Source organism: Emydura macquarii, unplaced genomic scaffold (genome assembly GCF_026122565.2).
Source record: "Emydura macquarii macquarii isolate MOO-44397 ecotype Brisbane River unplaced genomic scaffold, CSIRO-AGI_Emac_v2 contig_1045, whole genome shotgun sequence".
Lineage (NCBI taxonomy): Eukaryota > Metazoa > Chordata > Testudines > Chelidae > Emydura > Emydura macquarii.
This window is the reverse complement of record NW_027131182.1, coordinates 11,717,938-11,741,875: the sequence shown is the minus strand read 5'-3', so window position 1 is coordinate 11,741,875 and position 23,938 is coordinate 11,717,938. Positions and strand designations below refer to the sequence as shown.

The window sequence follows — 23,938 nt, the reverse complement described above, 5'->3', positions numbered from 1 at the left end:
TCAACACGGTTCCCATCGGTGCAGTGCAGTGAAGATGCCGCGCAGAAGGGAAACACAGCAGTCCACAAGTTACACAAGCTACTCGGCATAGCTTGCATAACTCCCGTCGACTGCCACCGAACTGCCAGGTAAGTGTAGACCAGGCCTTAGTCTCAAGCACTTTCACACGTCTGAAACAGGTTAGTAAAACACCCCCAACCCTCAATAATTACTGAGGCTTGGTGTGGCTCTTGAGTGGTGGTGCAGCAGCATCTGATTGGTCCATCTTTCAGCTGCCATTGTGGTCCCCTACCTGTGTCCATGAAGAGATATCACTAGTCCAAACCTCTCCTTCCTTATTTATCCTTGTTAGTAGACAATGACACATCAATCAAACAACTCCTTGGGCAAGCAATTTCAAAATCTAAGCAAGAGATTTCCTCGTATCACTAATTAGCCAGATGTGTTCCTGCAGAGGCTGCATGCCTTGAGACCCTAACAGACACACCCCAGAAGGAAAATAGAGACAACCTTCTTGTTTTTCTCTTAACAAACAGACCCTAGGACGTCCAACAGAGATTTCATCAGAGAGGGGCACAGGGTCTGGCAAAGGCTGAGCAAGAGGCTCCCTTCCCTCCTGGTTTAGTCATGCTACGGCTGTTACAGGAGTCTGCTAAGACCTACCAATTTGGGCTGCTGTTAGCAACAAGTATCAATAATAGTGCTCCCTGGCCCTTTTACCAGTCCATCAAAATCCCCCACACACATACATGGGGATGCTGTGGGAGACTGAGAGGCATGTGGCCACATTGTGGATGATGACCCCTGTTCCCTGCTGATTTGATCCCAAGGAAACTGCAGGGTCTGGCTCTAATGGGTGTAAAATAAAAACCCCAAGTAATATTTTGCTGAACTTCACCAGCTAACTTACTTGCAAGTTTTCATGAGTGAGAAATACATTTTCCATTTTTATTACCATGGTCTTAGAACTTGTTTTAGAGTTACGTTTGCACATATGCTTTTTTTAATATGTTTACTTTTCCAATATGACAGTGGTGGAGGATTATATGTAATGACACCTGCCTTATATCTGCAAATTCCAGAAAAAGCAAAAGACACTGTTTTATTATTTAGTAGACTTGGCGAGTACCTGAGTAAATATCTGGAATGTGTTCACATATGCATGCTCCAAATTTCCAGCAACCAGTTCTGGTCTTCAAAAACGGAAGTTGCATTGTTGTTTCAGGAAAACTAAGACCACCTATCAATAGGAAAAATGTAAGCAGTTTTGAATCTCTTCAATTAAATTCATCCTAGAGAATATTTAGAGATTACAATATATGTGTTTTATACAGCACACTTATACTGCAGAATTTTATTTAAATCAAAACTGGAAGAACTCAAACAGATTTCATATTTTCATTTATGAAGAGCATGAAAATAAAAAAGTCAGTTTCTGCAAATAAATCCGTGACATTTGATCAATACAGTATTGTCTTATATTTGAACTTGCTCTAAACAAAATACAACAAAGCAAGATTTTATTCCTTTTGTTCTGCCAACATATGTTATATTCAATGACAGCAGGATAAGTTTCAAAGAGCACTTTTTGTGCAATGATCTCAAAAATATTAACTAAGATTCAAAATCACCCTATTAGATAAATAGTAATCTACTAACTTGAGGTCGTATATCATGTTACTTTCATAAATAAAACCAGGTGTCCTGCCTTGCAGTCCCATGCATTTTTACCCTAGATTATATTCATATCCAGATTTGGAAATGTGCTCTTTTTGCCTCGCTTTAAGATATAGGGGTTGATACTAATAAATTGGGGGGGGAGGGGGCTAAGAAAAGAGGCACATTCACACACAGTTTCCGGGGGGAAATTGCTGATGGGGATAATTCTTTTGAAATTGGTCTTGACAGACTTTTAGGCAGCATGTATGGTAGTTCTGAGGTGTCATTTGTGGCTAGATTTTGAGGCACTCCCACTTCATTTATTTCCTAAAGAAGTAGCATTGTTCATCAGACACAACAACAAAAATTGTTCACCATGTGTGGGAAGAATTTCTTTTGATAGAGATACTATTTGCTGAGCCCTTGAAGACTATGAAGTTGTGTAACCTTTAGAGGAAGTTGGATGAACTAGCGACAGTGAAAAAAATCATTTTCGTCAGAGACCAGATTAGTTTGAAGATATTTCTGCAGGAAATATTTTAGTAGAATCACAAAGTTGTACTGGAGGAGGACTTTAGAGAGCTTTGGATCTTTCTAGTCTCTGCTCACTGGAACTAGAGAAAGAATCTTCTGAAGAGTTAGTTAAAGAACCCATTATACATTTTTATAAAGGCACCTCTCTCTCACAGCAGAATGTTGTTGTACTTTATATAATTTAAATTTGATCTTTAATATACAAGATAAGAGGAGCTAGAAACCCATCCATTCCTCCTGTCTGAAGAGACAGAGTCAGAGATAGGCAACAGATCTAGCCAATCAGATAGGATTTCATAATTCACAGTCAATCTCGTATTCTGTCAAACCTGAAATATAGACAGATACCAAAATGATTTCAGACTGGTGTTAAAGAATATAATGGGATAAAAAAGAAGTGGCAGGAGATTTTCTGATGTGGGGATACCATTGTGATGCTGGCAAACCAGGTGCCGGCTCATGCCCAGGCCTCACTGAACACTTACAAATGCATAGTGGGAAACCAGTCTGGCTTACCTGTGTGTTAGCATTATCAAAATAGATATTATCAAAATAGATGACACTAAGCTAGGGGGAGTGGTAGATACCCTGGAAGGTAGGGATAGGATACAGAAGGACCTATACAAACTGGAGGATTGGGCCAAAAGAAATCTGATGAGGTTCAACAAGGACAAGTGCAGAGTCCTGCACTTAGGACGGAAGAATCCCATGCACAGCTACAGACTGGGGACCGACGAGCTAGGCAACAGTTCTGCAGAAAAGGACCTGGGGGTAACAGTGGATAAGAATCTGGATATGAGTCAGCAGTGTGCCCTGGTTACCAAGAAGGCTAATAGCATATTGGGCTGCATTAGTAGGAGCATTGCCAGCAGATCGCGGGAAGTGATCATTCCCCTCTATTCGGCATTGGTGAGGCCACATTTGGAGTATTGTGTCCAGTTTTGGGCGCCCCATTACAAAAAGGATGTGGAGAAGTTGAAGAGAGTCCAGCGGAGGGCAACAAAAATGATTAGGGGTCTGGAGCACAAGACTTATGAGGAGAGGCTGAGGGAACTAGGCTTGTTTACTCTGCAGAAGAGAAGAATGAGGAGGGATTTGATAGCAGCCTTTAACTACCTGAAAGGGGGTTCCAGGGAGGATGGAGCTAGGCTGTTCTCAATGGTGGCAGATGACAGAACAAGGAGCAACGGTCTCAAGTTGCAGGGGAGGAGGTCTAGGTTGGACATTAGGAAAAAGTTTTTCACTAGGAGGGTGGTGAAGCACTGGAATGGGTTACCTAGGGAGGTAGTGGAATCTCCATCTTTAGAGGTTTTTAAGATGCGGCTTGACAAAATCCTCGCTGAGATTATTTAGCTGAGGTTAATCCTGCTCTGAGCAGGGGGTTGGACTAGATGACCTCCTGAGGTCCCTTCCAACTCTATGATTCTATGATTAGATGTGAAATTGATAATGATGTAGTTAGTGTTCAGACTTTATAAAATGCTGGTAGGATGCTGCATGTACTGATCTCACTTATAACCTCTATCGCCCATGGTATAAAGTTATATTGACTATTTGCATTGTAATCCTCTGTAACTGTGTAACTCACCAAACAGGGGGAAAAAACCCCACTAATTAAGGTAAAGAGCTTGTCTGGCATACAAGATGGCCCACTGAAGGCAAATGACGTATTGTGTAGCATCAAAGGACAGAGACTTTGTTGATAGCATTCATAACTCCCTTCAGGAAGGAGAGACCCATGCATGAACTCGTCCCATCACTCTGGATTCTGGAATGGAGAGGATAAAAATCCCTGACAAGGAGAAACTGAATTTTTCTTTGCTCTTTGAACTCTCATAGGGCTGGAGCAAAGAAAAAAAAGCAGAGATCCCCGGGGTCAACCTGGGATAGCCCTAAAAGACATTCAGTGGATAGATTATTACATCTCTGTCACTTTTTGGAACCATAGACTATGACTCATTTGTGCTTAGATGTTGCCTGCTTTAACCTGTAAACAACTCTCTCATTTCTTTTTCTTGGTTAATAAACCCTTAGTTAGTTTACTATAGGGTTGGCTAGCAGTGCTGTGTTTGGTGTGAAATCGAAGATACAGATTGGTCTGGGGTAAGTGACTGGTCTCTTGGGACTTTGAGCAACCAGAATATTGTGTGATTTTTGATGTAAGTGACCATTTATCAATCAGTCCAGCTTGCATAGGTGGCAAGATGGACTGGAGTGCCCAAAGGAACTGTCTGACTCCATGGTGAGACTGTTACAGTGCTTTAGGAGCTCAGACTTTTTTAGTGGGTTGGTGATACCTATAGAACATACCACCAGTTCGGGGTGTCTGCCCTGAGGTTGGCAATTATGGTCATGAACCTCTCCAGGCAGCATGATAACCATTACTTGGGGTTGAATATCAGCGGCATAGATGGGTAAAATTGTTGTCATCTGGTTGTCTATTCTAATGTAAAATATATAGATTTGTTTGACTGGTTATCAATTTGTTTGATAGGTTGAGTTTAAAAAAGGGTAGTCTGAGTTTGGAAAAACATAATGTGAACAGGAACCCCACTCCCAACATAGTGTACACACTCCGGATTAGTCTCCACAACTGACCACTTTCCTAGGGTTTGCCTTTGTTTCCCCCCAGTAACAACAATACATACCCTTGAGCCTAATCAGGTAGTCAAAACCTTTTTATATTCTTATTTTAAAGCTAATCTGAGTCACCTGGTTTAATAAGTCAGCAGAGATAGGTCTGCATCTCTATGTATTTAGATTTATATACTCTTTCCATTAAAAAGAAGTTTGTGCTAACTATTTCTTGACACATTTAAAAATATAATTGAACAAATAGAGTACTCCTGAAAGTCCACTTCATCCAATCAATAAGAGATCTCACAATCCAGCATCTTAAAAACATATTTCATGACTTTATGATATTCCACTCGAGCACCTCCAATTCCTCACAGCTCAGAAAAGGGTCTTGCAGCATGTCCTTAAGATCAGTAAACTAGGACTACTTTAAACTGGGTTGGGAAGCATGTTCCAAAGCTGAAGAGCCCTCATTCAGAAACCCTTGCCAGTTATCTCCTCCCAGTTATACAAGTGAGGCTTAAACTCAGGATTTGTCTACACTGCAAAGAAAAACCCACAGCACCAAGTCTCTTGTGGTGCTCAGGCTGCAGGACTAAAACAAGCAGTGTAAATGTTCCCACTCGGGCTGGAGCCTTGTCTCCACGACTATCCCCCTCGCTGGGTTTAAGAGCCCAGGCTTCAGCCTAAGTGGGAACATTTACACTGCTGCTTTTAGCTCTCTTTTGCAGTGTAGACATACCCTAAGGTGCTTCCTCTCATCTCACTGTATTGGAATAGAGATAGCTATACAACTATGGCAATAAGGCATGGGCTGTAGAACCTGGCCCCCATTCACATGTAGAGAAAGATTGACAAAAGCAAGAGGGTGGGTTGACTGGTCAGAGTCATGACTTCCATTCTCCACTCCAGTCACTTAAGGAAGAGAGAGCTTGGTTTTCAAAAGATCACTTCTCATTTAGGCACCAAAATGAGATTTTCACACCAGATTGTCAAAAGGCAGATGGATGCTGAGCGGTTTTAAAATTCTGGCTATTTATTGATTTCCTAAATGGGAGCTTTTGGGTGTTGAACTCTTTGAAAATCTGACCCAGATGCTTCCAAATGACAGTGGTGAGCTTATCTAATCAGTCAAATCCTAAAGGAATGGTGGACTCAGGAAGAGATAAAATGGAGCATCAACACAAGACAACATCAGTTTTACTACCCGTTGTCTGGAAACCATAACTTTCTTAAATATCCCGAACAAAAACTTTTGTCTAGAGTTTGGTAGACAGCAAGAGGACTGAGATGAATGAAGAGAAGACATGACATTTAGGATGACGAGATGGTAGTATTTTGTTTGTCTCATTAAGATATCAGCCTGTTCATCCTCAGTCTATTTCACCAAGAATTAAATTTATGGGGAGTTTCTCCAATCTGTATTGCTAAATTTAGAGAGAACGTTAAAGCTGTCTCAATAAAAGAAGAAAAAAGTAGAGGAATTCCACCTGTTTGTTCGGTCTGGCTGTTTTATGAGAACTTTGCCCTCTGAAATTGCTTGGTTTACTTCAGCTTTGTTTTTACTACTGTCTATGATTATTTAGAGACTGGTTTTCTATGTTTTTGACTAATACAAAATGGATGAAACTGGTTTTAACGGAGGCTCTAAGAATTCTGCTAAAGCAAAGTATAAAGACTACTCTGTTAACATGATTGTGAAATTGATTTGAAGAGTAGTCTGTTCTGTTTTTGTTGGCCTGAGAAAATAGTGAGCAACATACTACAGATGATTTAAAGACTCGGACTAATCCATATTTGCCTGATTTGAAACGCCATTTGTTTCCCTTCATCTCCTCTCCTGATTAAAAATTTGTCTCTGCTTTGAAACAATTACCCCCACTACTCATGACAAAGATTATTATCCTCTCAGCTTCCAGCTCGGGCGATTGGAGCAAGTTCTTAGAGGAATGATGGTCATTCTAATAGAGTAGCAGTCAGCTTGGATGATGAAAACAACACAAAGTAAATACAGTTGAATTAAATAACTTGGTGCTCCCTTGTTGGAGTCACTGGGAGCTGCACAGATGACTTCAGTAGGAACAGCTTTGGGCCACTGATCTAGCTTTTTTGTTCAATACATTGTGTATTGTTTTCTGCCAAAAAAGAGAAAATCCAGCATTCTCAATGTCCAATCTCAGTTCTCCATCCCACACCCTGGCCCTTCATCAGATCTGTCTCCCCACCACCCTGCTTCCTCCCCAACCTTCACCATTGGTTCTAGATCCCAGTCTCTTTGCTCAGCCAATCCCAGTCTCCACCACAACTCCCAGTCCCAGTTTCCCTCTCCCCCATGCCAGTCTCCAGATCCAGCCCCACCCAGCTCCTTGTCCCAGCCTACTTCCCCCTTTTAGGCCTGGCTCTTTCCCCTCTGTATTTGAAGCAGGCAGCTTCCTCCTCCACACTGCCTGGATGCCAGCAAGGGCTCACTGGGAGCACATAAGATCCTTGCTCTCAATTCCAGTGCCCAACCCAGCTCTGGCCTGGAATGGCCCAGAGCTGCAATTGAAGGGAAAGTCTTGATCAGCCCCACGCTGGAGCAGGCCCAGTTTGGATGGAATCTTTTGAGGAATTTAGTTGCCAAGGTCTAGCAAGTCTCTACTGAGCACGTGCAAACTGCAATTTTTTTGAAGTCTTATAATTTGCCAATTTGGGGCAGATTTTCATGGGGATGACAAAAGGCACATCCCTGATGCAAAGGCCATCCCCAGTAATCCAGATTGTGGGGATGCTAGATCTTCTCAAAGAAAAAAGTTGCCAGAATTTTTTAACAAAATCAATGTATTTTTCCCTAGTCTTTTTCTTGGAATTGGTTGAATCATTTTGGCTGAAAAGAAAAAAATCAGTCTGAGGCAGACACCTAGCATGGGAGGTTGCAGTCCAAATACTTAAAATCTGGCAAGTATAAGTAACAATGAGAACTGTTGGGAACCCTTAATAATAGGTGGTGCTACCCGCCCCACTTATAATATGTACAGCTGACTAGTTTGTATTCAGAAGCCAGATTTTGCAGTCTTCAGCATTCAAACCCCGCGTTCTTTAACCTCTCAGACAGTCATACTGTTTTCACATTTGGGGCCCAGCATTTTAGAAGTGTAGATATTAGAAAGATCATGTTTAAAATATCATAAAATCTATGAAAAAAAATAAGAAAATAACAGCATAGTGCACTGTGAAATTTGAATGAAAGTTAAGCCAATGTGGGATGTTGCCAATGAACTGTCATTGGCAATAAGCCGAAACCAGAGTTTTGACCACAGGTTGAGTCCTGGGTTTAGGTCACAGCTGTATTCAGTACTGTAAAACAAACAAATCCAGCAACCCCTCATGTTTAGAAAAAAATGCAGAAAGTCACTAAAATGAGCTGATTTCTCCTACCCAAATGTAAGAAATGTGTAAGGGAAAAAAATCCCTGTGGTATAGCAGGAGAGAGATTGATTCTTCGAGTGCTGTGCCTGTGGGTGCTCCACTTCAGATATTGGTGTGTCCCAGTGCTGTCGATTGGAGATTTCTGCAGAGATCCTGTCCGCACATGCGCTGTGCGTGTCTCGCGTTGCCATTGGTGCCTGAACTGCTGCTCGCAGCCCAACCTCTCAATTCCTTCTCAGAGGTCCTCAGCCTGAGATAGAGCTCCACTGCTATCCCTGACAGGAAAATAAAACGCCATTTAAATTACAGTCAGAAATAGTTTACTTAGTTAGTTTAGTAAGGATAAGTTAATAATAGAATAGACCATAAGTTTTAGTTAGCTTAAAAAAAAATCTCTCTTTCCTCTAAGTCCGACGTTAAGTAGATAATTATTTCTACTCAGAGGACTATACAACAAACAAAATGCCTGGCTCCCCAGGATTCAAAAGATGTGCCTCAGGTAGAGAGGCAATTCCTGTCTTGGACAGCCACTGGCTGTGTGTTGGATTCCTCGAGGAAGGCCATATCTCTGCAAAGTGTACTCATTGCACTAGTATGAAGGCGAGAACCAGGTGCAATAGGGACCTCTGAATGAAGCTTATCTTACTAGAGAAATCCCTTAAACCTGCATCTGAACCAGGTTCTGACACAAAGAGAGGCAAGGACAAGATCCATTCTCCCACAACGAGGAAAAGGGCCCCGAGCTCACAATAGGGAGACATGCTGAAAAGGAAGTGGTCTCCTGCCAGATCTCTACTGCCTGTGCCATCTACCTCACAAGTGAGCACTTTTGATGCCCTGTCAGCACCGACAAGATATCAGTGCTGACAAATAGTCAATGGTGCCAAAACGCAGCCTTGATGCTGCCACAACACTGTCAGCAGCGCCGAAATTGGTACTGAAGCTCAACACAGCACTAACTACGGCACCGACAACATTGGCACCGACACTGTCAGCATAGAGCAAAACGGCACTCAAGCCAAAAACACCACACACCGACAAGAGTGCATCAAATCCAAATGCCATGACAACTCTAACAGCAACATGAAGCAAGAGAGAGCATCGTAACAGCAAAACCACATTCAGCACTATTCAGCATCGACAGATCACCAACAGCGCAGGGTAACATATCACCAATTGCAACTACATTCACAAGTGACAATGATGATAACCTGCAGGAGAGTACCTTCTCACCACACCACTCACCCCCCAGAAGGCAGGACTCAATTGCTTTATCCGGCTCCAAATCCCAAATGGAGCAGATGATGAGGGAGTGGTTTAAATGATCATGGATGATGCCACAAATGTCGTTTCCTCATCAATGGCCCCCATAGGATCCCTGAGCTACTTTTAGGACACAATTCAGCCATCCCATGACACCACCAAGGGATGAACTAAGATCACCTCCACCATCAATGGCCCCGAAGCCCTGGAATTTGATAGCAACCTTTAACTACCTGAAAGGGGGTTCCAGGGAGGATGGAACTAGGCTGTTCTCAGTGGTAGTAGATAACAGAACTAGGAGCAATGGTTTCAGGTTACAACGGGGGAGGTCTAGGTTGGATATTAGGAAAAACTTTTTCACGGGGGGAAGGGGGGGGTGATGAAGCACTGGAATGGTTACCTAGGGAGGTGGTGGAATCTCCATCCTTAGACATTAAGGTGCAGCTTGACAAAGCCCTGGCTTGGATTATTTAGTTGGGGTTGGTCCTGTTTTGAGCAGGGGGTATGTGATATGCAAACCGTTCATGATTATACCATACCATACAGTGTTAATCACTGTAGCACCTTTCATCAGTGCAATAAGCAACCTCACTAACATCGGTCATATGTTTGCTCTCAACCTTTCACTAGGGGTAGAAGTGTTTTCAGGGAAGTCTTTAGTTATGGATTTTTGTAATATATATATTGTTTGTTAGAGAAAGCAGGTCAAAGAAATGCACCTTGCACATGGAGTGGTAGAGGGTGAGGTTTGTGATAATTGTTCATTTCTGGGGGTGGCCCTCAAGAAAGCTGTGTCTCCCACATACACAAGCTTTACTATTATTGCAGAAAGTTCCATGGTGCTAGAGGAGCAAAGTTGTTGACCAGTCTTCATCTCCATAAGCTGTTTGTATGCATAAACTGTTCAATTACAAATAGTGAATAGAGTCCTAAAAATCAAAGTGTGTGAATGATTCATGAACAGAAAAAGGGCTTGCTTTGATAATTTATTCACCATGAATAATTCATCATGTCTATTATGGTTATACTGTAATTTTAAAAAAATAATTTTAATAGTAGGAATGGTCTTTCTTTCTTAGCAAAATGTTAGGGAACTGGATAGCTGTTAGCACTACCGTGCACATTTACCATATCTAGTAATAGTGCATCTTAACTGTGAAATCTTGATTGCCTGACAAATGAATTAGAAGAATCTGGCTGTTTTCAACCTAGAAAACCTGCTGGGGTTAATTCAGGGTGCTAAAGCTAAGGCAGAAGCTGTGAAAATTGAATGGTTGTAGCATCTGACTTCCTGCTACTGTTCACAAATTGGACATGAGCAAAACCAGCAAATGACCCATCTCTAATCTCTGTCTTTCCAGTACAATATAAACCTGTTAAAAAAGTACAACTCTAACAGCAAGGTGCTCTACAGACACGTAAAAAGGCACATCCTCACTCTGAAGAGCTAACAGTATACCTAAACAGCTCACAGACAAAGGGAAGGGATACAATATATAATATTATTTAGAAATATTTAACCTCACACTTAACTGTCACGTGCCTGTAACCAACGTATAATTGTCACCTTTGTTTCTGATTTTTGATCCCCTGTCCATTTCACTTAAGTTTATTTTTTTAATCTGTGTCTATTTTTGCCCTCCTTTTTTGTCTTGGTGCATGAATGGGTGTTTGCCAGGTGATATTTATTTTTTAAATACTAGCCTAGGTTTTGCTGTGTTTTGTGTTCAGCATGTTTGTTCTCCATTAGTATGGGTTTAACCCTTGGTCAGGTGTTTTTAACTCTTATTATGAATGTGTGCGTGTGAGGGAGAGAACCCTTGTCCACTTTCATGTTTCCATTTTATTATTTTAATGTCTAATTTTAATTTTATTTCTTTATGATGCTGAAGGCTAAAAAGGATTTTATCTTACAAGTATCAGGAATGTCAAGTCTGGTCTTCTCTGTTTTCTCTGGGGGAATCATTGGAGGTCCCCTCTGTGGATAGTGACATTTCTCAGCTCTTACCTGGAATGCAAGGGGGCGGAGGAGAGGATTTGAATATTTCTCCCAGGTGTTTCTCAAGAATCTGAGTTAGCAAAAATAATCAGAAGCAGAGTATTTAAATATGAATAAAAATCACTTCTCCTCTCTTAATTAGGCTTCCCTTATGCTATCATTGTGGTCACAATGTTACCAGTTTTCCAGCTGTCCTTTGTCTTCTAGGAAAAACCAACTAGACAAGAACAGGCTTTCTAATGTAAACAACAAGCAGAACCCTCTCTCCTATTTATTTTATTTTTTTTTAAAAGAAGAACGGGTTTTGGTTTTTTTTTTTTTTACTTTGCAGGTCATCTTTAAAATTGACCTTGAGCTGTAATTGCAGCTGTGACCCTACCAGTAAGTAATTCTGTCATTTTCCCTTTTAACAGTGCAACTTTAACTTCCATTTCTCTGCCAAGAATGCAGAACCAGTAGATAGCTTCACACAAGCCATAGGGCCAATAATAACTATTTTCCCCAGTGCAATCCCCTGTATCCTGCTGAGGAGATTTCACTTTTCCCTGATACTTCAATCCTATCAGTCTTGCTTAACTTGCTCTAAGACAGGGGTTCTCAAACTTTTTTTGCTGGGACCCCTTTCGAAAATATTTCAAGCTGTGATGATCCCCCACCCAATACCAGGTCATCCTTATCGGCATGTGCAGGGGCTAATAGCTCATGACTCCCCCCATAATAACCTCACGACCCCCAGTTTGAGTACCCCTGCTCTAAGAGATGAAGGCAGCTAATTTACCCACGAGCTGGAGGCAGGGAGGTGTTGATAGCGGGGTCTTGCCTTTGGAATTTGCTCCAACTTGAAGTATGTCAAAACCCAAACTGCCCATATTTAGAATGTTACAATGGAGTTTTATGGGCATTTAGCCGACTGGATGGCATTTTTCTTGTCTCTGTCCTTTAAAGTCACAGCATTGTCAGAGATCACAGTGTATTTGCTCTTTATATAATTAATATATTCCACTTTAAGCCCTGTAAAGTCCTCCCAGATACCAGTGACTAATTTATAATAAAATAATAATATGGATGTTTAGCCAAGAGGGCACATCCACTTGGCCTAATATTGAACAGCAGCTTTTCAATATAGAAGTAATAAAGTAAAATAATTACATAAGATGAAACAAACGGGAGGGAAATCAATTTTTAAAATATATTTTTAACAAAAAGAGGTCAATGCCTACAGTACAGACTGCCTCTGTTAAAAAGAGCTTAGTTCTCTGACACTCTCTATTTTGGTTTGGTGCATAACAATATTATTTTAAAGAGAACGTTCCTATTAAGAAGTTTGTTTAACTGGCCCATACTGTGCTATCACATTGTGTCACTTCATCAGCCTGATCTGTATGAAAGACTGTATGCAAAGGTTTCATAATTAATTGGGTGTTTTTGTTTGTTTTGTTTTTGATAAACAGTGAGTGAATTGATTGGGGTTTCTTCCCTTTCTCTTACTAACTTCCCCTGCCCTTCCCAAAAAATTAATTTTTCCCCCAAAAAGACACTTCTATTTGAATGTGATGCATATGAAAGTAAAAGGACTGAATGCACTAGCCAGGACAAGGCATAATGTGGGCAACCATGGAGCAAATTTCCCTCACAAAGCTAAGCCATTGCCCCTAAGTCATGTCCAAAAATCAGCACTGAGGCTCACCTGGAAAGAGACCACAAGTTGTGCTGGGTTGTATGATGCCTTTATCATGTGTATAGAAGTCCACCTGGGACCCATATGAGACAACCAAACTTCTTTTCATTTGTGACATATAGATGAATTTAAATCCTAAGTGTCTAGAAGTCAACAGCCAGAATGTTGCTGGAGAAAGGCAGAAGAAAGATAGGAAAACAACCTGAACCGAAAACTTGGGGGAGAGAAAGGGCTACTGAAGCCAATAGCAAGATTCCTGCTGACTTCAGTGGGAGCAAGATGAGGCCCTAAATAAGAGCCAGAAACTGAAGAGTTGTTAGACATTTTAAAAATGTTTGTGGCACTTTTATAAGAAGAAACTTGCATTTTCTGTATAGTATTTAAAGAAAAATACTGTATATTATTGTTACAAAGAAAGATGGATAATGTTAAATCCTGTAAGGAGCTGAGACTCTCCATTCCCATTTGACTCTAATGGGAGTTGAGGGCGCTCAGCATTTCCCGCTCATTGAAGTTCCTCCATGATTTTGCTTGTAAGATCTTTGGAGCAGGGACCTTCTTTTTGTTCTGTGTTTGCACAGTGGGGCCCTGGTCCATGACTAGGGTTCCTAGGCACTATGGTATACAAATGGGCATGTGCAAATTTTATTTTTTGTAATGTGTGTAACTATCTGATATGCATGTATCATTTAGTTATTTGTTTGTACACATGACCAGTTAGGTGTCTTACTGGCCATATATGCCTTGAAAAACCTAATTTGTGCAAATATATATGTGAAGACACTTAATTCTGAAAATCTTGTCCATAATTTTTAGATTTGATTTTGGACCTAAATATCATGAGGTAGTACTATCCATGCAGATGAAGAAATATAGGGCTTTTGTATATTTGCTAAAACTTATTAATTTACAGAGATGAACCCTGTAGTAAGAAGTGAGAGCTTAAGGCCTGTAAAACAGGCTAAGGCCTAAATGGAAAAAGCCGAGTGAACAGAAGTATAAGGGCTCACTCAAGTTAACTGAGACTGGTATAGGAAAGTGCTGATTCTGCAAGGTTGTAAGACTGCCAAAATATTATTAAAATATGTAGTGGGTATAAGAGGTACCAAGATACTAACTCTCTGAAATGACACTTTGATGGGTAGAAATGATACATGGAGTGGCGGTGCCCAAATCAGCCAATCAACGGAAAAAGGTGGTATTAGACTACGTCAGGAGGGTGGCAACTACCTACGTGAAAGGAGGCAGACCGAAAGTGTATGTAACAGTGTATAAAAGAGGATGTCAGAGGGAATACCGGTGTCCGGTCTAGGGGATAACGGAAAGTCCCGCCATTGGGCCGAGACCATTGTAACGCCGCCAATATGAAACTGACCCAGAGATACTCTGTAAGTCATTTCTCATTGTGCCGCACGCAATAAACCTCGCTTGGGCGCCTTCGTTACTCAGCTAATCTGTGGTCGTGTCGACTCATTCGATCGTGAGAGCCGTCTCAGTTTCCTGGCCAGAGCTGGGACAGCATCTACACAGGGACACACGCACGCAGCATACACTGATAAACACCGGTGACCAACATACCGAGTACAACACTGGTGACCCCGACCACTGATCTGGTAAGTAAACGAGCTGTCCTCTGAAAGGAATCGCGATCTAACATGACAGAAAACTGCGAGCTAGGTTTATTGCGTGTGGCACAATGAGAAATGACTTACAGAGTATCTCTGGGTCAGTTTCATATTGGCGGCGTTACAATGGTCTCGACCCAACGGCGGGACTTTCCGTTATCCCCTAGACCGGACACCGGTATTCCCTCTGACATCCTCTTTTATACACTGTTACATACACTTTCGGTCTGCCCCCTTTCACGTAGGTAGTTGCCACCCTCCTGACGTACTCTAATACCACCTTTTTCTGTTGATTGGCTGATTTGGGCACCGCCACTCCATGTATCATTTCTACCCATCAAAGTGTCATTTCAGAGAGTTAGTATCTTGGTACCTCTTATACCCACTACATATTTTAATAATATTTTGGCAGTCTTACAACCTTGCAGAATCAGCACTTTCCTATACCAGTCTCAGTTAACTTGAGTGAGCCCTTATACTTCTATTCACTCGGCTTTTTCCATTTAGGCCTTAGCCTGTTTTACAGGCCTTAAGCTCTCACTTCTTACTACAAACCCATTAATATATACAACTTAATTTACATTGAACGTAGCCAAATGAGCTGAAGTATCATAAAATTATAGCGTGCAAAATTAGAATATTCCTATTGCCAGTTAGACCATCTCTCTTTTTCTTCCCAGTGCTGGAATATTCCCTCAATTTATTCTTTCTAATACTCTTTCTAGTTTATTTCTAAGATATTCCACCTTCATGAGATGAAAAATGTGAATGGGCTCATGTGAAAAGAAAACAAGATGCTGTTCAACATGTCCTTGTGGAAGTACAGCTCACAAGGGAGTCCTAAAAAAAGGGGGAGGAGAACTTGAAAATAAAACATAACTTCACAGAAATATACACAGTGCTAATAAATGTCTAACAAGATCCAGTGGCTGGTAGCTGAAGCCAAACAAATTTAGGCTAGAAATATGGTCCACATTTTAACAGTGAGGGTAATTAACCATTGGAGCAACTTAGCGAGGGATATGATGTATTCTCCACTTGAAGTCTTGAAATCAGGGCTAAATATGTTTCTAAAAGAGATGATCTAGCTCAGCCAGAAGCTACAGTCTTGATACAGGAATTACTGAGTGAAATTCTATGGCCTGTGTTAAACAGGTCAGACTAGATGATTATAACAGTCCCATCTGGCATTTAAAATCTATGATTAATACAGATTCAGAAGAAGTATGTTGAGCATGTGAGTGAGCCCTAATGTGCTCTCCTTTGACCAATGAATAGACATATTTTTCAGAACTGCATCTTACGAAGAGTGGGTACAACAGAGAAGACATCTTCACAGGCTTTAGGGGTTCAATTCTGATCTCACTTATACCCGTGTAACTTCATTGACTTCAGTGGAGTTTCTCCCAGTTTACACTGTTGTAAATTAGATCAGAATCAGGTTCAATAACTCTACTTAATTTTTACACAGCAACAGTAAATAAGCTATTGGATGATTTGTATAATGACTACATCCATCTATTTTGCTCTAATTGTTCTTTGCTGAATTACGCTGTCACAGGGATTTGTGTAACCCATGTTTTCTCCCATTTGGAATTAAACAATATATTATGCTGAATCAGACCTTGGAAAGGAGCTGAGTGGTTGCCTCAGACGTGCTTTATGTTGGTTAGCTGACTGTCCAGAGTTGTTCAAAACAATGATGCAGGATTGGCATTCATCTTCTGGTTTTGAATCTGAATAGTAAAGCTATTCTGGATAAGAAATCCACTCTGGTTGGAGACAGTCCACATGGGCTTGGGAAACTGGACACCACTGCAGGAGGAAATGGATGTTCAGAGAAATGTCATGAATGTTGTTGCCTGGGCTTATATCATAGCATTCTTGCCTTTTTATGACCCAATCAGTCCATCCCTGCCTGAACATTTTATTATACTTTGTAGTAGAAACCAGAATTTCACCATTTTTTATATGTTTATAAAGATGTAATACTAGAGGCTCAACATCAAGCTATTCCGATGCAGAGGAAACATAAGAAGAGCCACAGGACACCAATGTGGCTGCACAAGGAGCTTTTTAGCGATCTAAAAACCAAAAGGGATAGATACAGGAAATGGAATGGGGGCATGTCACCAAGGCAATATACATGGGCATAGCACCAGTGCGTAGGGACAAAACCAGGAAAACCAAGGCAAGGAACAAATTACAGCTAGCAAGAAATGTTAGTGACAAGAAGAAGTGGTTCTACAAATATGTCAGACAAAAAAGAAAGATCAGGGATGGTGTGGGTCTGCTGATCAGTGGAGAAGATGAGCTGGTAATGGAAGATAAGAAGGCTGAGCTGCTCAATGCCTCCTTTGCTTCAATCTTCACACAAAAATAACACGTGACTGGATGACTTGTGAAGTTATCACAGACAATAAAGGGGAAGGGATGCAGATCAGAATAACTAAAGAACACATCAGATCTTCTGACTAATTTGAATAAATTCAAGTCAGGAGGGCCTGATGCTATTCACCCCAAGGCGCTGAAGGAGTTAGCTGAAGAAATCTCAGAGCCACTGGTAATAATATATGCAAATTCATGGATGATAAGAGAGGTCCCGGAAGACTGGAGAAGGGCTAACCTAGTGCCCATCTTTAAAAAGGGGGAAAAGGAAGAGGCAGAGATCCGTAGACCAGTTAGCCTGACCTCAGTACTGGGAAGTCACAAGAGCAATGTATAAAACATTCAATTTGGATGTATGAATGGATGTACATCCAGTATAGTACAGTTCATTAATTAATTAGCACAGTTCATTAATAGTTGGCTTTGTCCATTATACACGCACCCCTCCCAACAGACAACTGCTTGTTAGTCACCAAGAGTGGAATCCATGTGGACATTCATTCACAGAAGAAAGAACCTTGCAGTAACAGTGGTTCTCTGCAATGTGTGCTCCACATGGATTCCACAACCCATCCTCAGTCCCTGCTACTAAGGAGTCCTACTCCTCTGGGATTCTGAATTGATACTGCTGGACAACAGAATCATCCATGATTTCCTCCCACAATTAATTTTGTTCCTGAAAATGCCCAATTCCAGTCTTTTACTGGTAAAAGAGACAAGCTTTTGAGCTTACAGAGAGCTCTTCTTCAGCTCTGGATAAGTTCAAAAGCTTGTCTCTTTCACCAACAGCAGTTCAAATAAAAGATATTGCCTCACCCATCCTGTCTCTGTAATACCCTGCGACCAACACAGCTGCTACAACAACACTGCAAACAATAATTCTAGTCCGCAGTACTCTTCTATTAAATACTACAAGCTGGGTGAAGATTTTTTGATGAAACTTTTTTCCGACAGAAAAATGCAGATTCAAGTCAACTAACATTTTTTGTGAATTCCTATTGAATTTACCAAATTATTTCAGTAAAAGAACAAATCTTTAAATCTGCACAGCACATTCTAATATTCAAAGCACCACTAATGACATGTGCATTGAGTAGATGTAACATTTTCACTTTTTTTGCTGTGACGTACCTTTTTTTTTTTTTTTTTAGGAAAAAACAAGACTTGATATCCTGCAGCAGAAAGTAAATTAGAAAAAACAATCAAGGGACTTTCTCCTTGTTTTCCCACATTTGCCATCTGACAGTGTTTTTCAAATATTTGGGAACATGAAACAGTAAATGTCAAGTGTCAGACTTTTCATATATTTATTCTGGAGCCAAACCCCAGCACTTTCAAATACCATGTGCAAATTCAGGAACCAGATTTAAAGAACTTGACTGTTTCATTTGCTTTTTAAAATACTTTGTGCAAAGACCTGTGTGACTTTAAATGTGTCTTTTCAGCACCTACCCATATCGAATTTTATCAAGTAAAATTAGAATGTTACTGTGATCTTTAAAAAAAAGAAAAAACATCTAGAATATATTTGACTATAATATTATTACTGATTTTGTTTATATTTCTCAAGAATCTAATATAGACATGTGATTGCATTTAGAAATACTACTTTTTACAAAAAAAAAAAATCAAGCTGTATCTTTCCATATCTCTGAGGGTGTTTAGCAGATGAAATAGGTGGATTACATTTCATTACAGATCTTGTACCATTCAAAAGTTGAATCAACTATAAACATTCAAACACAACACTAGGGTCAGATCCTCAACTTCTGCAAATTGTTGTAGCTTAATTTAAATCAATGGAGCTAAGAGAATTTACACCCACTAAGGATCTGGCCGTTAGCGCCAGATTTGCACACAGAAGACCAACATGTTGATATTTGTGTTATGTCTAACTTTCCCCCCATTTCTATCACATTGCCAGATGTGAGACAGATTTGCACAGTATGGGCACTTTATGATACTGTCAACAAAAACTCCTAAATTAATGTGACCACAAATTGCATAAACAGATTCGCATGTCTACTGCATGCCTTAAACTGACGTCATCTGATCTGCTAATATTTGTTCAGAGTCTTTAGGTTAGTACAATACATGAACTGTATTAAGTAATGATTATATCCTTCACATTTATAATTTGTTAACAATGATCCAAGCGTGCCTGGTTTATTTTTAATATTTTTCTGCATAATTCTGAATCCCATGTTAGAATTATTTTAAGAGCATTTTTTATTTTCCTACCATTAATTTTATTATCTCAAAGTCCACCATATAGAGTCCTCAGTCATATGTCACTTTAGCAATGCCAGATAATGCCTGAGGTTACCAGTCTGATGCAATGACACAATATTGTTCCCTTCAAGCCAATGTTCCCAGGGGTTTTGTGGTATGTGTCAGCTCACAGAAGCTCCGTCACAAACAGACCCCTTTCTCAATGGTGATCTCCATTACCTGGCTCAGGAACACTTAGTGTTGGCTGCTGCTATGGTTGCATTTCTTTAAGAAATTGGCAGAGCTAAGAATCCAACTATGTCTAGACGTTAAACTGAAAGCATTTAAAATTCTCTCATTCTACATGGCAAATGTAGTCAGAACTGCTCTGATTATTTAAACAGTCTGAGTACAAATGCACAAGTGATCATTAGAAATCATCATGTGTGGATTATTTTAACATACTGTGTTGCACAAATGGTTTCAGAATTAGAAAATACGCAAGGGTCACATGATATCGTAAATCAGCAGAGAGAATATATATTATTTAGTTTCTTAAAATATTTGAATACCATAAAAGTGTGGAATTCTTAAACTGAATTGTATTTATAGTGATTGCTCAGCAAGCCACCTCTTTGTTAACATCCCAGATCATTTAAACACACACAAACATACCCAGGCCTGACACAGTGAACCAAGTTCATACCTGATACAACTCTGTTGACTTTCCTGGAGTTATAGCACAGACATAATTACTTAGACTGGAAGCTCTTTCGGGCAGTGTCCATCTTTTTGTTATGTATGTGTGCAGTGTCTAGCATAATGAGCCTTAACACATGACTGGAATCTCAAGACACTATTGCAATAACTGGGCATTACAGGTTGTCAGACAGCCCTTCAATCTCCTCCTGGTTTCACCCTTGTCCAAGGAAGGTGGGCATAGAACCTATACAGCATCACCGGCAGCCTCTGAATCATCAAGCAAATCACTGTCTTATAAGCAGAAAACCAAGGCCTACAGGCCACAGTGGACCATCTCCAGTCGAAACCCGCATCCTCCAAGAACAGATTACGGGGCTGCAAACAGAAACACCTTCTCCAGTCCCCCAGCCCACAGCTACCTCAGTATCCGAGCCCATAGTGTCTTTACTAGAGCTTTACGATGGAACCGGCAGAAAGTTTTGTGGTTTTATAAATCAGTGCGGGCTCCTATTTTTGTTGTGGCCCTGTGTCGTACCAAAAACCACACACACACACACACACACACACACACCAATTCAGACTCAGGGACAAGAAGGATATCTCATCCGCAAGATCCTAGATTCCCAGATACGATGAGGGAAGTTGTGGTACCTCATTGACTGGGAAGGATACAGGCCTGAGGAGTGGACCTAAAACCAGCTCACCATGTGCACGTTCCTGCAAAAGCCAATGCTTTCCACAGGGCTCACCCAGATAAATCCTGACCTCCTGAGCCCTGAGGTTCACCCCACCGGAGGGGATAATGGTGATGTCAGGACCTGGTTTCCAATCCCAGTCTTGCTCCAAGGCCCATTGTGTTCTTGGAAAGCAGCCTTGGCTGTTGTGCCACACCAACTCATCCAATGACTACGGAATTCACAGATTTCGGTGAGCCAGCTTCCAGAGCTCTGTGATCTGCTTCCTGATTGGCCACATGATCTTGACCCTGATTGGTTGGTGACCCTATCTACGCGACAAGTCATTGCCTGCTAGCTGCTACTCAGACCCTGCCTGACTTGGCTTTCTGCCTTGCCTGACCCCAACAGCTACCTCACTGTACATTCTTCTTGTACTGGATCCCATGGCTATTGAACCACTTATGTGAACTCTGAACACTGATCTGGATTGCCCTTTGACCTGCCTGAACCCTGGGCATTACACTATCATGTTCACCAATATTGTCTCATTGCTTCTTTATGCTCCCCATTTGTCTGTATCATTCTGTTGTCTCTTGTTTTGTAATTAGATCGTAAGCTTCTTGGGGGCAAGGATACTTTGTTCTGTGTTTGTACAGCACCTAGCAGAGTCAGGTCCTGGCCCCTGAGCAGTGGTCCTAGGCACTACAATAATACAAATAAATAAATAGTAATAATAAAACTCCATGCAAACACAAACCGACACATATCCCAATATTCAGTAAATCAATAAAGGCTCCTGCTAATATAAATATATCATTAAAATGTCAGTTCCCACTGAAAAAGAAGATAGTCCTCTGTAGTGACTGAAGATACTGAAACAATGAGTTATAATCACTAAAGATTTCCTGTATTAGAATAGTATTGCATCTTTGCATTCCAGCTCAGCTGGCAGACAAGTTGTTCAAACTAAGTAAGATAATTTTCTATGTAATTTATTTTTAGTAGAGGAAATAAGGGACTACATCCTCAATTGGAGTTAATTACCATAGCTCCACTGAAATCAATGGAGTTACACAGATTTACACCAGCTGAGGATTTGGCACAAGAGTTTTGTGAGCCATATTGGCTTATAAATCTTTATTGATTTGGATGGGAGAATTAATCAAATTTATTTATCAGGCTCTTTAATAAAGAAAATCACCCTCTTCAAAAAGGAAATAAATCAAAGGTCATTGGTGATCCCATGAAGCTCGAGGATGATTGTCTTCTAATAAAATGATAGCCAGTTATTGCTGGTGGATCTGCACTTTGCAGAAAAGTCAACAGAAAGACTCCCATTGACTCTGATTGAAGTTGGATCGGGCTCTTACTTGCTTCTACTGTATTAATAAAGTTTGATCATGGTCTTGGATTTTCAGTTGGGCCACAGCCAATAAAGCCTTAATCACAGGATCAGGCCTAGAGTTTGTAAAACCATCTGTGTACCAAAGAATATGAACACAGATCAAGGTGCTTATCCAGTCATCAGTGCACACACAAAGTCGAGGATTCAAAACAAGCATTGCATAAAACAGATGCACACACATACTAGAAGGATAGGATATTGTATGCTTGTTATGTACCATGTTTTGTGTACTGTAAAAATTCAGGATAAATTACTCTTTAGATTTAATTTAATCTTTTTATTTCATAGATTTTTTGAACAGCAATAGCATATGTGATATCAGTATCACAGCAATGTTTATTTAACAGCAATACTAATTACTAATTTAACTTGATAATATTAATTGCCAAGTCTAAAATTTTACTACAACTCATTTGTAGTACAATCTTTACAAATTAAGTTGTAAATTGGAGGTTTATTTTCCTGGCTACAGTTAAAAAAACCCATCATTTAACATTTACCAAATTCACCAACAAAATACAGCTCAGGACAGAATCAGATTTTCCATGAATATTTGTGATAAATGATTGGTTATATTATTACCATACACGGTTAACATTTGTAAAAGCAATCCTGAAAAAGAAATAACATAAAAAGATAATATTTGATTTCTAGTGGAAAGAATTTAAGAATGTTTAACTGAGTCAGTACGTGGAACACATTTAATTTAAACTGTTCATAAAGTAAAATGCAAAGGATAGAAGTGTAAGAATTCGTATAAAGCAGATAAATAGCTGTTTGATTGATATTCAAAATAAATCTAGATCAGATAAAAAACTATCCTTCAAACTAAAGTGGGAAATTTAGCTAAGATTAGAAGTCATGGGACATTTGCAAAAAAAATTCACCAATTTTTAACACAGGCTAAAAAATATTTTTGTTTCAATGTTATTTTAATAGATTCTGTTTGAAAATGCACACAACTGTACTAAAGGACATTTACATCACTATTGATAATTGTTTTTTGAACTGAGCAATGTGAAGAAAATAACTCTTTAAAAAAATTGAACATTTCCCCTATACAAAACTCTTTGTAAAGATATTTTTTAAATCTACTTGACCTAATTTCACTTCATAAACTATGTTATAGTTTTCCATGACATTTAGTGCTTAATTGCTATTATCTGTTCGGTTTCTACTGAGTCACAATGGATCAAATTTAAACTAAAAATTAATCTTCTAAAATTTACCTGTGAGAATTATCTCATGACTGATCATAGGACATCTAACCATTTTGGTCATAAGGAAAAAAATCCTACCTTCTTTTAAGTTGATGCAGACATGCATGTTTCTATGACCCTTAGCTGTCCGAGGCATCTTCAGTTCATTACTCCATTTAGAAGTAAACTGTTAAACAAACTGATTAAAACTAGAAGACAAGCTATATGAGAAAGAAAAAATTGGTACAATTATCTAAATTTTCTATTTATAAAACAGTTCAAAATGTATTCAGAAAATGGCTCCAACTGTTGTTTAGATCCTGACAAAAGTGAGTGGGAAGATGGGAGTATCGCAGCTTCTTTCTGAACATTAGCAATTGACTTTAAAAAATTATTTATAACACCTCATTAGTTTAGCAAATCAGAGAAAAAACAAAGTGAAACAAAGAAAACAGTGCAACATTTTAGAAAATGCTCCATTCTATACATGGAATATAGAAATAGCTGTCTTTTTAAATGACTCAACCCTGGAATGTTTTCATCTGAATAACTTAGTTCAGTAGCTTCATCCATTTGTATACACTGTTATTAACACATCAGGGCTATAAATTCT

The 23,938-nt window shown here is 39.8% G+C and overlaps 1 long non-coding RNA gene across 1 annotated transcript; it reads right to left on the bottom strand.

The window, feature by feature from the left end:
• Positions 1-1,039: 1,039 nt before the first annotated feature.
• LOC137151295 (uncharacterized) lies at positions 1,040-23,545 on the bottom strand. The gene is made up of 3 exons (XR_010919236.1): positions 23,425-23,545; positions 8,188-8,453; positions 1,040-1,240 (listed from the first exon to the last, which is right to left on the bottom strand). It is a non-coding gene; the product is annotated as an uncharacterized lncRNA (long non-coding RNA).
• Positions 23,546-23,938: the final 393 nt, after the last annotated feature.